At 37.9% G+C, this 12,283-nt stretch overlaps 1 pseudogene; it reads right to left on the bottom strand.

Annotated features, from left to right (window-relative positions):
- Positions 1-11,310: 11,310 nt before the first annotated feature.
- Positions 11,311-11,512, bottom strand: LOC126757717 (small nucleolar RNA U3; annotated as a pseudogene).
- Positions 11,513-12,283: the final 771 nt, after the last annotated feature.

Raw genomic sequence — 12,283 nt, forward strand, 5'->3', positions numbered from 1 at the left:
AAAATTGTCTCAATTGTGAATTGAGGTACTCGTTTGAGATTTCCTCAACTTGAGTTGTCATTGTGACATTGTGTGACTGGTTCCGTGACTAGTACACTTATAATCCAACCGAAAATAGTCTTTTGTGCCAAAAGTGTGTTTGAAATTTTCTCAATACCTTCGAGTATTATTTGTGGTATGAGATTGCTGCCTAATAGAAGATCTATTTGAGCGGGAGTGTTGCAGTTGGGGTCTGCTAACTTAAGGTGTGAAACCTTTTGGCGATGCTTGCTATTTATATGATCGCTTGGTAACATATTGGTTACTTGCGGTAAGACTATAGCTTCTGCTTGTATTCTTATATCCGCTTGGGGGAAAATAGGGTAATGGGACAGATTTTATTAGAGTTTTGAACTACTCTTCCGCCCGTTCCCGTAATTTCAAAGTTGGCTTGTGTTGTTGGCAGATTTAGCCTATTTTGTGCCCTAGACGCTATGAAAGATCGTAGTGATCCTTGGTCTATTAGGGCTCTGAGCTTAAACAGTTCTCCTCGATGTTCGATGGAGACGACTGCTGTGGGTAGTAGTACCCTACTTTAATTTTCGCCGTTTGAGTTTTTAAAGCCTTTGAGCAGCATGGTGCTTCTTGGCAATTTTGTGGATTTGGCACTTCGTGATTCGTTGTTGCAACTAAACCCGTGGCTCTCTTGATATTTGCGCTGTTTGGGGGTAAGCTGGAAAAATTTTTTATATGAAGCATCGAATGGTGTCGTTTATGACAGTTAAATTTGCTTTCACACTCTTTGAGTGTATGCGCATGTGACAGACAGTTTGTACAAAGTCTTTTAGTTTTCATAGTTCGAAATTGGTGAAAATACCAGTTGTCGTAAACACACACAAACCGGGATACGTTTGTACCACTGGGACCTTATTTTGCGTTCATTCTCGTTTTTTTTAATGCTTATTCAACACACACCCGATTTCTATGATTTTTTTTTTTTTTTAATGCTTAAATGTATATTTTAATATATATATAGCAAGTATTTTGTCTTTTGTTTCATTCGAATATTCCTACTAGTTCCAGCGATATGGGCAAATAAAGTCAGGACATGCATTTTTGTTTTTGTTGTTGTCCTGATAAATGCAAAACAAAATAATATAATTTATAATAATATACTTGTAGAGTAACAATGAATACACATTTTGGTTTTTATTTCATTGAAATATTCTACCTGGTTCAAAAGATATGTGCGAAAAGGTCGCGCAAGGTATGGGTACGTAGGTAGCAAATACACTGGTACATATAACTGGTTTTTGTATTTTATATGCAGTTTTGTTTTCACACGAGGTGTTGTTATAAATGCTGCCTGTTGATATTTTCATTATTGTTTTGGTGCTCAAAAGTGTAAGAAGTGAAAATATAAGTGAAAATAAATATAACTGAAACTATAAATAACTGGATACGAAATGACTTCAAGAAGAAACGAATATTTATCAAGTGCAGCATATAGAAGGTAAAAAAATGTAAAATAAGCAACAATGTAAACATATACTAATTTTTTTTATTATGCAGGCTAACTGAGGAACAGCGAGAATCATATATACAATCTTTATTTGATGAAATTTGTGACGATGACGCTCCCTATGACTTTGACTCAGAAGATGAAGAAGAAATTCAAATCAATGACATTGAAATTGCTGATGACGATGCTGAAGTTTCGCAAAGTGCCGCAAAAGTATTACCCCATTATGCGGACTATGAGGATGATGAAGAAGACGATGAAAAAGAAGAAGTAGAAGAAAATAATGAATTACCTGCAAGTGCCGAAAAATTTGTTGCACGTGATGGTACTGAGTGGATGAAAGAACCAAATGTAAGTCGTCAGGTACTCAGACAAAATATTATAAGAGAACGTTCTGGACCAGCTAGATGCACTGAAATGTTGTCAATAGAGCAAACATTAAAATGTTTCATGAACGTTGAAATGGCTGATATAATTATGCGCCACACAAATAAGTTAGCAAAAGAAACTTATAATGCTTACAACAATGCGCATCCAAACACAACTCCTAAGTCATGGACGCCTGTGTCAATAACAGAGCTGTATGCATTTTTGGCATACTTATTATGACTGGTGCGAACCATAGCAATGGAGAACATGTTCGAGATTTATGGAGCGTCAAAAACTATCCTTTATATCGCGCCACAATGGGAGTCAACCGTTTCTGTTCGATATTGCGGTTCCTAAGATTTGACGATAAAAACACTCGTGCAACACGCTTACTAACTGATAAAGCAGCACCGATCAGTGAGTTGTGGACGATGATGAACAATAATCTTGCTGCACATTACAAGCCCAGCTCATGCTTGACGATTGATGAACAATTATTTCCTTACCGTGGACGCACACGGTTTACGCAGTACATACCGTCAAAACCTGCTAAATATGGTGTCAAGGTTTGGTGGATTTGCGATGCCACAAATGCATATCCACTGCATGGACAAATATATACTGGGCAAGCAGAAACTGGTAGGGAAACGAACCAAGGCGAACGAGTGGTGAAGGATTTGTCTGCCAAATACCAAGGAAGTGGCCGAAACATTACAATGGACAATTTGTTTACGACTTTGCCAGTTGCAGAACTGCTTCTCACCTGGAAACTCACGATCGTTGGAACTTTGCGCAAAAACAAATCATATATTCCTCAAGAAATGAAGCAGAACAAAAACAGGACAATTGGTTCAACGACATTTGGCTTCAAAAATAATGTGACAATGTGCTCTTATGTTCCCAAAAAAATAAAGCAGTAATTTTGCTTTCGACCATGCATAATGATGCTGAAATAGCTGACAGTGGGAAACCTGAAATAATTGAATATTATAATCGTACCAAAGGTGGTGTTGATCGAATGGACCAAATGTTTGCGGAATATCCAACACAAAGACAAACAAAACGATGGCCACTAGCGATGCTCTTCAACATGTTGGACATTACAGCTCTTGCAGCCTACATTGTCTACGATTTGAATAACCCTATGTTGCCTTGGAGAACAAACAACAAGCGTAAGCAGATCCTGCGCAGCTTGGCTGAAACATTGTGTATGCCCATTATTGAAGCCAGAGCCATAAATCGTCAAGTGACGGGAAATTTTTCGACTAAAATTGCTATTGAAGCATATTTCAACCGACCGGTGGAATCAATGGTGTTAACAGCAGCATCAACATCTGCCGCAGCGCGCACGCCAAGACCTGTGTCCGGATCTTGCTATTTATGTTACGCACAAGAGGAAAAACGCCGTAGAAAAACCCGAAAGCTGTGCGCCAAATGGAAGAAGCCAATGTGTCTTGAACATTCGGTCACATCAACAAATTGCTCTATTTGCCATGATTTTCCTTAGATATAAGATGCATTTTTATAATTTTTATAATAAAAGTCAATAATATAATGTGTGAAATGAATATTTTTAATTTTTCAAATAAAAAAATAATATAAAAAATGTTTTTTTTTTGATTATTATGAGGATTTTTACTATTGGGGTACAAACGTATCCCGGGTGTGTGTTTACTTATATAATGTGTTTGGAAGGCTGTAGCTCCTGAACCAATGGTCCGATCTGGTTCAAATTTTGAATTTGAACTCAAAACTAAATAATCTTCCTAGATCCGAAGTTAGCGGTATAGAGGTATAGCGGTTCAAAAGTTACAACACTTCAAAGTTGAAAGTGGATACATTTGTACCCGGGTGTGTGTTCTAGGGTTAAAGCTTCCCAAACCATATTAAAATTGTCGTCATTTAATGCGAACTGTTTTACTATGACGCCAGATTGACCTTTCGTTTTGTATCGGAGGTGATAAAATTTTTGTGCATTAGATAATTTTGGGTGGTTTATGTAAACGGCTGTGAACATGTCCCGGAAGGAGAGCCCATGTTCATAACCCCCATGAAAAATTTCTGTGTCACATGCGGGAACCTTGAGGTGGATGCCTGAACTTGCCTCTTGACTTTGTACTTGTGGTATCTCTACTCGCGGAATTGGAGCAGGTACAATTGCTTTAATTAGTTTCAATTGATCAGTGATCATTGCTTTCGTTTCTTCAAATTGGTCTAAGCAATTTTCATATTTGGCGTAAGCCGAGGATTTGAAATTTTCTGGTAGGTCTGAGTCATCAGATTCTACTATTGCGTCATATGAAGCTTGGAGACGTATCCAAAAATTGTCCAGATTTTCTTTTTTGATTTCTAATGCCGATTGAGTGCAGTATTTTATAAAACTGTCACTCTCAGCAATAAATTTACTGTATATAACGTCTTTCCCCCTTTTTTGTTTTGAAACACCTTGCTTTGAGCGTGGAGCTTCTGCAGGTTTTCGTCCGAAATCATTTTTAAACTGAAAGCGATAATAAAATTGTAAAATGTTTTTGTTTTTTTTTTTTAGTTGATCGTATTAAATTAAATAACGCGTTTCGTTTTAATTAATCTCGAAAAAAGTATAAAAGTATTACCGAATTTATTTATTATTATTTAATTGCTAATATATGTAATATTTATTTTATTAATTTGTTTTGTGTTTGTATGTCTTATAGGGTATACCTATAGACGAATCCGTTTGTATGTTTTTGCAACTGAGTGCTCGTATAAGAGATCAGTGCTTTTCGTACATATGTATGTATATACGCAATCCTGCTTGTTTTTGCCGAAAATGTTCCAATTTGGACTTTGAACATGTAAATTAAATTGTTCGTAATATTTATTTATTATTTTATTTATATAAATATATTTTAATACTTTATACTTTTTTTTTTTTTTTTACAGAACCGTTTAATAGGTATGTTATATTTTGAGGTACCCTCGTAGGGTATAATCAGAGAACAAAAAACGTAGAGAAGGTGCAGGTTCGACAGCGAACATTTGATAAAATTGCGACACGGTATCTCACCACACAACTACGAATTCACGCTGTGAAATGTTAACATTTTTAACAGTTCTCCACATACTCAAACAGAGAATATGAAGAGAAATAATATATGTACGTATGGCTTATGATGCCATAGCATGTATGCGCAGTCAGGGAATATTGAAGAAAAATAAGTTCTTTGATATTCCATTTTTAACAGCCAAAAATGTGTACAAAACACACGTCTCACACAGAGAACGGTTGATAGCGCAATAATAGACCCCTTTAAGCGAGGGTCAAAGTTAGCTCGAACACCAGAAAAGGTTCTTTCCATGGAAAGGCCTGTACGGGCACGATCGTCGCCTCCCTCTCTACAAATAGGTAACACGCCTCCAGTGAAAACTGTTCAAGCTCGTAGGGATTATATGGCAGAGCTAGGGGACAGCATCAATAAGCTCATAAGTTTGATGCGTCCACCTCAACGTACTATTAATAATGGCATGCGAGAACTAATAAGTGCTATTTCGAGACTGCATACACGTGCACAAGAGCAAAATGCAAGCTCTAGAAAAGCAGACCGAGCAGCTAGCCTCGCTAAAAGCGTGACGGAAGCAACACCTAAAAGAATGCGTGAAGAAAAGGAGGCCAATCGGAAAACGCCACCGAAAAAGAGCAAGACAGCCGATCAAGTGGAGACACAGATGGGCCCCTCCAACGAAAAAATAAAAGAAACGCCAAGGGATGGAAGCTGGATGACAGTCAAAAACAAAGGCAGGAAAGTCATCAAAGAGCAAAACATAGTTATTCGCAGGCCTCCTCCGAAACCGGATGCGCTGGTGATCACAAAAACTGGGGACATGTCTTATAGTGAGATATTACAAGCAGTTAAAAAAGAGGAAACTCTCCAAAATTTGGGCGAAAACGTGTCGCGTATTAAAAAAACAGCCAAAGGAGAGATCCTGCTGGAGCTGGCGCGAGATCAAAGAGGAAACAGCAATGGATACAAGGAAGAAATAAGGTGGAAATAAGAGTTTTAACGCACGAGAAACTGATAAAAATTCGGGACTTAGACGATGATACAAAGGACGATGTAGTTCAAGCAATTCGGTCGCAGCTAAAAGAACTCAATGTGGAGAAGAGTTCTATTAGAAACATTAGAAAAGCGTATGCAGGAACACAAACAGCAGTTTTAAGCCTTCCAGAGAAAGAGGCAAGGCGTCTACTAGACGCAGGAAAAATCAAGATTGGCTGGGTCGTGTGTAGAGTAAGGGAAACTGCGAACCTTAAAAAATGCTATAGATGCCTCGAATATGGCCATATAGCAGGCAAGTGCACAAACCCAGAAGACAGAAGCAAATGCTGCATGAATTGTGGAGAAAAGGGACATTTTGCTAAAGCATGTGTGAAGGAACCATTTTGTGTATCCTGCTAAATCAATGGAAGGCCGAATACAAATCATCAAAGCAGTAAAAGATGTCCAGTTTACCTAGCAGCAAGCAGTAATAGGAAATGAAAATCCTCCAATTAAACTTAAATCACTGCGAAGCAGCGCAGGAACTGCTAAAACAAACAGTGTACGAAAAGAAAATAGATGTTGCAATAATATGCGAGCAATACAAAAGTCTAAAGACAGGAACATGGGTCTCAGATAGCACAGGAAAAGTGGCAATATGGGTCTGCGGCGATAAGGCGGTGCAAGAAAGAACACTGACTAGCCGATCGTTCTATGCTAGAGCAAAAGCTTGTGGTACCCACATCTATAGTTGTTACTTGCCACCAAGTTTATCGCTAGAAGCGTACGAAAAAATTCTTGACGAACTTGTTAGAGATGCCCATACAACAACTCCGAATCTAATAGCAGGAGATTTCAACGCTTGGGCCTTGGAATTGGGAAGCAGAAAAACAAGTCAACGTGGGAATGCCTTGCTCAAAGCATTCTCGTTACTTGATGTGGTGCTGTTAAACACGGGAACCAAGAATATGTTTGAAAAAAATGGATATGGTTCCATAATCGACATTGCGTTTGTGAGTAGATCCCTAGCAGGAAAGACGAAGTGGCAAATATGTGATATATACACACATAGTGACCACCAAGCGATAATAATGGACACTTGCAATAGTAATAAATGCCAAAAGAGAACTGGGTGGCTCAAAGTAGAGGATGGAAAGACGAATCAATAGATGAAGACTTATTTAAAATAATGATGGACGAAAAATTAAGCAGTTCAAATGACGCGAATAAACAAGCAAAATTATTGACTGACCGAAAACCAGTATACTGGTGGAATGGTGAAATTGCTGTTTTAAGAAGTGACTGCAACAAAATCCGCCGGAGATACCAAAGAAGTAGAGGAACTGTGGAATTTGAGCGACTACGCGAAACGTTTAAAACAAGACGGAAAGAACTCAGAGCAGCAATCAAGAAAAGCAAGGCTGCGTGCTTTAAAGAACTCTGCGATAAAACGGAAGAAAATCCATGGGATGGAGCGTACAAAGCGGTAATGACAAAGATTAGAGGTGACAAAGGACAAATTCCGACCTGCCCTATACTACTTAAGGAGATAGTAGAGACTCTGTTTCCAAAACAACAAACGCAAACAGTAGACCTAGATAGGTTAGAGCCTCCAGTTTTTCTGCCAGTGGATGACAATGAAGTCGCAAAAGCTTCGAAACGTTTTGGTAACGCAAAAGCACCTGGTTTGGATGGCATTCCAAATAGGGCTTTAAAAACTGCCATCAAAGTCAAACCCAAATATTTTACGGACTTCTTCAATAAGTGCCTGAGGGATGAAGTTTTCCCGAATAAATGGAAAATGCAGCGTTTGGTTCTGCTTCCCAAACCAAACAAGCCGCCAGGTGACCCAAGTTCATACAGGCCCCTGTGTATGATCGATACTATGGGTAAAATCCTCGAACGGATAATAAGTGATCGGCTAGAAAAACACCTGGAAGAAGTAAAGGGCTTATCTGACAAACAGTACGGCTTTCGCAGAAGACGCTCGACAATTGACGCAATCAAAAAAGTCACCGAAATTGCAGACAAAGCCATCGAGGGAACTAGATGGATGTACGGTTCCAAAAAATATTGTACCGTTGTCACGCTGGACATTAAAAATGCATTCAACTCCGCTAGTTGGGCCCGCATAATGAAAGCACTAGAGGCTCTTAAAACGCCAACGTTTCTTCTGCGTATCATAAATAGCTACCTCTCGAACCGAGTATTGTTGTATGATACGGATGAAGGGGTAAAGCGGTATGCAGTTACTGGTGGAGTACCACAAGGATCGGTGCTAGGCCCACTCCTATGGAACATCCTCTATGATGGAATCCTTCGACTTCCAACATCGAAAGAAGTGGAAATAATAGGGTATGCGGATGATATAGCGGTGACAATCGTGGCAAAAAAACTGCACCAAATCGAGGACTTATGCAGCAATATTGCACAAAAAATTAAGAGATGGTTAACAACAGCGAAGCTTCAACTGACAGGACAGAAAACTGAAGCAGTGCTCATAACTAGCAGGAAGAAAGTGGAGGTCGTCACCTTGGATATTGACGGGCATAAAATAACGTCACAGTCATTCCTAAAATACTTAGGCGTAATAATTGATACGAGGATGAACTATAAAACAAACATAGAGAAGGCTTGTGAAAAAGCGGCGCGAGTTAACGCGGCTTTAAGTCGAATAATGGCTAATACAGGCGGGCCAAGTCAGAGCCGAAGGCTATTACTGGCAAAAGTGACTCAGTCAATAGTCATGTATGCAGCACCAGTGTGGCCTAATGCTCTAAAACAAAAAACGTATGCGAAACCTGTAAGGTCCTTGTTTCGGTTAAGTGCGCTTAGGGTTGCCAGCGCCTTCCGTACGGTGTCTCACGAAGCCGCAGGAGTGATTGCAGGCATAATGCCACCTGAAATAATGGCTAGTGAGTTGGAGAGAGTGTACAGTAAAAGCAAAAGTAGCGGGGGGCCCCTAACAGCTAGAGAGCGAGAGGAAGAAAGACAGCAGAGTCTGAAAGAATGGCAATCTATGTGGGACTCAGCGCCCAAAGGACGATGGACGCACAGGTTGATTGCAAATGTGGAGACCTGGGTTAGCTGAAAGCATGGCGACGTTGATTTTTACTTGACGCAGCTATTAAGTGGTCATGGCTGTTTTAGGGAATACCTCCACAAATATGGCCATGATGAGGTAGAAATATGCTCATCTTGTGGTTATGAAAAGAAAATGCCGAACATATCTTTTTTCATTGCCCAAAATATGAGGAGGGTAGGACATTTTTAGAAACGGAAATTTCTGAAAGAATAATGCCAGATAACATAGTGCCACACATGCTGCGGTCAAAGCAGGTGTGGAACCATGTTAAGCACTGGGCCGAAAAGGTTATTCAAGAGCAGCGAAGACTAGAACAACTGCGATATAGCGAGGCAAACAGCCAAAACCAGTTCGAAAAACCCTGAGATTTTATAGTCAATAGGCTTAGCTTGCTCTGCGATGTAATACTTAATCCGTGGTTCCGCAGGGCATTTCACCAAAGCTATGTGTCGTTATTGAGATGTTTTTTTTAGTGGGTTAAAGTCTCACACTACTGTTGTAAGGGCAACAGTGTCTTTTGATGATTTTTTTACATCTCGCCATAAAAAAAAAAAAAAAACACAACACAGAGAACTTAAAGACATTTTTTATTGTGTTCTCTGTCTCTGCTTTGAACCAGGTAATCGCAATGTATGCAAATATGTATGCTTTTGCGTTTTGCCGTCGGCATTTCCATATTGGCATGTAAAAATAATTATGAGTATAAATGCATGCATAGTAATTAGTCAATTTGGTCTTGCATATTTAATAATTTTATTTGATTTTTACATCGTATACTCTAATATACTAATAGATATTTTTGTATTATGTTTCTTACTAATAGAAATTTAATTTACCACAAAAATATATACATAAATACATATATCGTCTATCATATTAATCTTATTATCTGCCCATATGATTGCATGTATACGCATGTGCGCATTCAGAAATTCAAATCATGATTTTATCACTTATCAATACACACATTACATGTGCGCGCATTGAGCTGCATGTTCATATATTCATATATACTTATATGTACACATATTTGTATACATTGCCGAACAAATAAGGCAGAAGCATACAAACATACATATGCGTACACATGTGAATATGTCACCAACAAAAAAAAGGGTGCGTGGAGTCCCTACGCGCGGAAGAAGTTATACTTCTTAGTGGTATTCAGAAATGCATATCATTGTGTATGAAAGAAAACTAGAACATTTAAATTCATTATGCACATTTTATAAATCAAAGTCTAAATGAAGGAATTTTGACTCGGAAAGTGGTTCTGTCTCTTCGTTGCGGAAGGGAATATGCAGCGTAACCATTTCTCTTTTGTACTCTTCGAATTGGTTTGTCATATTATAATTTGTATATCTTATATCATGGTGTTTAGTCAATTTTTGTATTCATTATTGGCGTTGCAATTTGTATTGCGCACAAAACTGGGCTAAAGTAAAATGTAATTTCTGTTTTTCTCTGCAGTTTTTGAATAAATTTAAATAAGTTTCTTAATATAATTAAGTAAGTTTTTTAATAAATTTAAATACATTTAAGTAAATTTACATGTATTTACATTTATATTTAATTATCAATAATTTTTTTTTAAATTATTTGCCCTAGCTGTCCATTTTATTTTCTCATGCATTTCAGTCGATTTTTGTACAGAAATTTGACCGGCGTAGAAGCAAAATGCGAAACAATCATACATATATTATGTCGTTTGCACATTCGTCTGTATGTTTGCGAAAGCATATTTCTATACCTAAACAAAATTATTTGAACCATCGTATATTTCTTACATGCATAACCAAACCATACTTAAGCAACGCCACGAAAGTGTCAATAGTGGTGGTAGTGGTAGTAAGCACATAAAAAGTCACAATGTGAACGCAGGTTCGAATCTCGACGGACTTAGTCTTTAATTTTTGCATTTTAACATCGTAATACTATACTAATAAATATTTTTCTTACTAATAGAAATTAAATTTATCACAGCAATATACCTAATATACATATACATAATATTGCTGTAATAAATTTAATTTCTATTAGTACGAAAAATATTTATTAGTATAGTATACGATGTTAAAAGGCATACATCTTTCTATCCTATCTTGTGTATCTGCACATGCTTATATGAATGTATGTATACGCATGTGCGCGTTCAGAAATTCAAAGAATTCGCACAAAAAAAAAGAGAGACGAAAGAAATAAAGTCACAAAAAATAGTTGAGAGTTCGCAAAAATGAAAGACAAACGAGAGAAAAATAATGCGCAAGCATACATAAGCGTACTGTACTTATTGATCGCTTTATTTTTGCGTAAAACCTTGGAATTTAGTCATTAAAATCACCACTCAGAAGTCGTTTTATCCGTTGTAAGCGAGCGATTTTCGAAGAAACATCATTTCTAATATACCACAACACATTATACGAAATGAAGTTCATAAACCTCACGCTGTCAGATAAAACGATATACCTCGTCATCGCGGGTCGATTTCCAAAAATTTAAATGAAGACTATCTACAGAAATGATCCTGTAAAGTATAGCCTTAATTTTTCAACGGCCAACGCAGAGTATTTCAACCAAAATATACGCAAAATAGTTGAGAATTCGCAGAAATGAAAGACAAACGAAAGAAAAAGAAGCATAACTTCAATAATGCACAAGCATACAAACATACATATGCGCAGCAGCAGCAAGGAAAGAGGTAACAATCGGCGATCCATTGTATATTTCTTTCATGCATAACCAAACCATAATTAGGACAACGCAATACAAGTGTCAATGGTGGTAAGGGCTTGAAAAGCTACGACGAGCACGTAGGTTCGAATCCCAACAGAATTTATTTTGAATTGAATATGTCACCAACCAAAAATTGAAACATTGTTCTACAAAAACAACAACAGCATAAGCATGGCAACATTGTGTTGTTGGTAGAAAAGCCGAGCTGTGCCGAAAGAAACGAGCAAACGATCGCCGATTGTCATCGCTTCGCTTGCTGCTCGAACATCTTTCCAGACAAGGTTGCTTAGATTCATATTGAGCAAGGTTGAGCAACCTGAATCTATCGCAACCTTTTCCGAACTCGTATAAGAAGTATAACTTCAAAAATTGAAGCATTGTTCTATAAAAACAACATTTGCCTAAATAGCATAAGCATGGCAAGCCAATATGGCAGCCGAATTGACGAAGCTCAAATGTAGTAAATTTTACCACAAAGACTATTTCATTCATAAACGTAGGCGCAAATTCCACAAGCGACCTCGCTTCATTCATAAAAACAGACGCCGTAACATCTCCCCGAGCATGCCTTCGCCTACA

Source organism: Bactrocera neohumeralis, chromosome 4 (assembly GCF_024586455.1).
Source record: "Bactrocera neohumeralis isolate Rockhampton chromosome 4, APGP_CSIRO_Bneo_wtdbg2-racon-allhic-juicebox.fasta_v2, whole genome shotgun sequence".
Lineage (NCBI taxonomy): Eukaryota > Metazoa > Arthropoda > Insecta > Diptera > Tephritidae > Bactrocera > Bactrocera neohumeralis.